Source organism: Ursus arctos, unplaced genomic scaffold (assembly GCF_023065955.2).
Source record: "Ursus arctos isolate Adak ecotype North America unplaced genomic scaffold, UrsArc2.0 scaffold_8, whole genome shotgun sequence".
In the NCBI taxonomy this organism is placed as follows: Eukaryota; Metazoa; Chordata; class Mammalia; order Carnivora; family Ursidae; genus Ursus; species Ursus arctos.
In genome coordinates this window covers 21211784-21216480 of record NW_026623100.1, presented here as the reverse complement: position 1 = coordinate 21216480, position 4697 = coordinate 21211784, and the positions used below count along the sequence as shown (strand labels likewise).

At 45.1% G+C, this 4697-nt stretch overlaps 1 pseudogene; it reads right to left on the bottom strand.

Moving 5' to 3' along the window:
• Positions 1–1625: 1625 nt before the first annotated feature.
• On the bottom strand, positions 1626–2112 carry LOC123000399 (dynein light chain 1, cytoplasmic-like; annotated as a pseudogene).
• Between the last annotated feature and the right edge of the window lie 2585 nt (positions 2113–4697).

The following is a 4697-nucleotide window of genomic DNA, read 5'->3' as shown; positions in this document are numbered from 1 at the left end:
TGTGTAGAGGGTAGGGCGCTGAAAAGTTTAGGAACCCAAGGTGAGGAGTGGGAGGTGGAAGATTTCCATGGGTTTGCTCTGCCTGCCCACACAGCCAGCCCAGGCTTTAGAGTCAGAGGGGCCCAGTTCCTAGTTTGGCCTCCACTGCTCACTCCCTGTGGGTCTTCAGGAAGGTTGTCTCCTAGTTATGAACCGGCAATAGTAAAAGAGCCTGCCCACCTGCTACGGCTTCACACCCAGGCTGCAGGCTGAGTCCTGCCGGACTCATGAGAACAAGCCAAACAAGGTCTTTTGGTCCCCAGCACCATCCCACCTCCCATTTCTCTCCATTGATATGGGAGGGCAAGAGGCAAATGAAGACCAAAGCACCAAAGAAGACAGTCCTGAGAGTTGATAGGTGCCCTTTTGGGATGTTCTACCCAAGCTTCCATTGTTCTCTCTTGGCTCTGTCGGGAAAAGACAAGGGAAACATTTTCCTCACTCCCTTTAGTGTATCACATTTGTCGGTGGCTGAACCATTTCCCACCCCACCCACCTCCTCATGGAGTCAAAAGCTATCCCCATCCTACAAAAACACCACAGAAAAAGAATTTTCACCTCCCATCTGTACTTTCCATAAAAGTAACCATCTGCAGGCCCACACAGCTGATTAAGGCCATCTGGGTTATTCCCCTAAAAATTTCAATTTTAATGTTTTGCTAGTACAACCCTAACCATGTACTACTGTTTGCTGATGCCAATAAAATTTTTTTTTTTTATTCATTTGAGAGAGAAAGAGAGAGACCATGAGAGCACAAGCAGGGTGGAGGGTCAGAGAGGAGAGGAAGAAGCAGACCCCCCAGTGAGCAGGAAGCTCACTGCCAGGACCAATCCCGGGACCCCAGGATCCTGACCTGAGCCGAAGGCAGTCGCTTAACTGACTGAGCCACCCAGGTGCCCCAGTGCCAATACATTTCTTTTGGCTATTTTATACCCTTCTCCCCCTCCCCACTCAGAGAATATTAGTATAAAATATACTATACTTTCATAAACAAAATATTTTTCTCTTGTAAAACCACCTTAAGGTATTTTAAAATATATGTATGCTGAAAGTACTTGCATGTTTTTCCCCCAGGTCAATTTCTTTGTAAAAGTGGGGTGTATGTGCATCTGCTATGCAGGTAAATAAGGTGCCAGGGTTTGCAAAGACCTGTCTTGGGGAAGGCAATCTCATGCATGCCATCTTCTGTCACCCACTTGGGTCTTGAGCTTCGACTACATTCTTTCTTTTCTTTCTTTCTTTCTTTCTTTCTTTCTTTCTTTCTTTCTTTCTTTCTTTCTTTCTTTCTTTTATTTTTTTTTTAACTTCTCCAGTAGATTTATTTTGTTGAAAGGAATGGATTTTGAGGAGAAAAAACATGGGGCAGAGGTATGGAAAAAAAATACAAATGTAAGCTGTTTTGCTAATCTTACAAGCACAACAAATTCATGCAGAGAATGCCCTATAACAAACAAACACAATAAAGGCTGGAAGATGGAGGTGCTCCCTAGGGCAAGGCTGAAGATTTCAGTCTCTGGTATTTGGAATTTGGGCTGCAGTCCTTGTGTTTGGATGGATCACTGGGTGTATGACATGGTTCACGCTTTTAACCAAATTTGAACAGAAGAATGGGCCCTTGGGCCGGGTAGAAGTAGATGAAGTGTTTGGTTTCATGTATACATCACAACCAGAGTTCCCTCCCACCATGCACTGCCAGGTGGGGTTGTACTTCTAGTCAAACTCCTTCTTCATATGGGTCGCAGTGTCTCTCTCTCTTGTATTTTTCCAGCCCCTGAGTAGCACACCCTACCGAGTCCTGTTGCGTCTCTGTTGACATATCGGTGTCTTTTTTTTTTTTTTAAGATTTTGTTTATTTGACAGAGAGAGAGAGAGGAAGGAGGAGAGAGCGCATGAGCAGGGGGAGTAGCAGGCAGAGGGAGAAGCAGGTTTCCCACTGAGCAGGGAGCCTGATGCAGGGCTTGATCTCAGGACCCTGGGATCATGACCTGAGCTGAAGGCAGACACTTAACCTACTGAGCCACCTGGGTGCCTGACATATCTGTGTTTTTGATCACAGCCTTTCGGTTGCACATGGTTACCGAGGAGCAGGGGGAGGGGCTGCATTGTGTCCTGGGGGAGGGGCTGGCATTGCTCAGGCCCGGGGGTTACCATGGCTACCAAAGCCATTGGTGCATCTGGGCTTAAACTCCTTTTTTACTGAGAGATAAGCATCCCACTCAGCCTATGCCAGCCTTATTACCTTGGGTGGGAATATCTTTCTCTTTTTCATGCTTAATGAATGTTCCTTTGTCTCTGCTTAAAGAGTGGGCCACCTGGCCCACTCCATTGTGATATTGTAACTGAACTAACCTGGGTTTGCTCTTTGGTGAGTTACAGATAGAGATTACAAAGGAAACTTCATTTGCAACCAATAAGAAGATCCTGGGGAATAACTTCCAATGCCTTGAGTGGGGGTGAGTGGGTTTCTTGTGTTTAGGGTTAGGATGAATATTCAGAAAGGGGAGCTTTGTCATTACATGGAGAGGTGGGTATCAGGTTGTGCCTGCGTACTTAGGAAACCTGCCCACACCTGTATAGTATGTTAATGAGGTTTGTGCTCCTTGGGCAGAGACTTTAACATTATCATGAAGCAGAGGTAACTCTCAGGCAAGGGGTAGGGGCAATGGGTATGCTTCAAGAACGGGTATAAACCAGTCGGGGTCTTGGGCCGCTTACAGATTAGGAATGCAGGGCCCTTGCTTACTTTGGAAATAGCACTGGGAATTTTTACCACTGATTCGTTGTCTCTGATATGCTTAGCCTATTTTCTGGCCTGGTAGAGACTGTTATCTTTTGCATTCCCTTTGTTCCCTTAAAATCCTTAACTCCTGAGGCTTTTGTAACTCTGACACCTCCTAGGAAGTTCTGCAAGCAGTGTGTTTGGACAGATAGAGCTGGTAAGGCGTCGTAGGTCACGGAAAATAGCTGTGGGCCTAAAATGACTTCTCTTGAGTCTGAAAGCTGTGTCTGGTCTTTCTTTTTCTGGAGACTCCTAACTGCTTTCAATATCTATCCTCTGTGGGGAGGGGACAGGGTCTTTGAACTGTGCACGAGAGGGGTGTGCACCGGCAGAGGGGTGTGCACAGGCAGATTGCCCTGTGCTGGCCCCTGGGGAGAGAGCTTTTGGCCACGGGGAACTGATGCCCACTGTGGTACATGATCTTGTGCCGTCTCTTCCCTTTGTGAACAAAGCTCTGTTCCGTCCGGTGCTTGACTGCCTTGTGTTCTTCTCGGTGACTCCGTTACCAGGATGCAGTGGGCAGAAGATTTCAAGTCCTCCCTGGGACTGGTAATCACAGGGATTACCTGCTGGACGACCTGAGACTGAACTGCAAGAGTGTGAGTGATTTATCTGAGGTAAACTTGCTGGTATGGCCTGAAGGTTTGTGTCCCCACCCCCCATTCATATGTTGAAATCCTAATCTCCAGTATGATAGTGTTTGGAGGTTGGACCCTTAGAAGATAATTAGGTTTGGATAATGTGGGGGGGGGGGAGGGGGCTTGGATTTGTGCTTTTAGAGGAAAAGAGGGTCAAGAGGCCCCTCTACCCAACTCTCCACTCTGTGAGAATATCAGGAAGGTCAGGAAGAGCGCCCTCAGCAAGAGCTCAATCTGCTGGTACCTTGATCTTGGACTTTCTGCTCTGCTCCCTTCTGTTCTGATGTCTGGAGTGTGTGTGTGTGTCCGTGTGTGTGTACTGATAAAAATAAAATCATATGCTATTTTTTATGGATGATGCATTAGAGCCCCTGATTTATTTAATTCAATCAGGCCCAAAGGAAAATAAGTGGGACACAGAGACTTGAGGCTCTTCCTACTAACAAAGGACTGAAGGAATTTTCTATGGCATTTATAGATACCAGGTTGAATATATTTTCCCATGACAACCAATTAATATGTGGGAGATAAATGGTTACATTCCACAGGAGATACTGTTAAAGTTTTGAAGTCTTGATATCTTAAGGGGACTTATTACAAAGAATTTAGCAAGGACATTTTTCTTTTGGTTACAAAATACTAAGTAGCATGGTTACAAGATATGTAACAGGTATAAATGGACCCCAGGGCCTACTTCCAACATGTGGCTTAGGATCCCTATCCTTGTGAATGTTCCCAGCCTTTATTTTGTCTAAAAAGTTCTAATGGTTACATGACCAGCATCTTGTCTCATGTAACAACTACCACTGATGTTAGCAACTGTTTGTAAAATGGTCCAGAGATCCAAGGGAGTTGCAGGAATTCAGAAAGTTTTTGTCCTCATTATTTGTTTACGTTGTTTTTGTAACCTTGACCATGTCAACTAATTCCCCACTCTTATCTAAAAACCAGAACTCGTGCTTCACAGGGTTTGGGGGAAGACTTCATGATCACAGATTACATTGAAAAATGAAGTTTTAGATAAACGATGAAGCCTGTACGTATGGTTGTTTATTCCAGAGCTCGATCGTATATGGGCATTCATCGCAGTATGATTTTATAGTTTTCTGCAGGCCCCATTTTTCTTTCATTCTGAACAAAGCTTCAGGCTGGGTTTCTAAAATCCTTATCTCCTCAAATTAAAGATGTTGTAGAGTGTATGCTCGTGTGCTGAGTCACTTTGAAGGTTAGAAAGGTATGT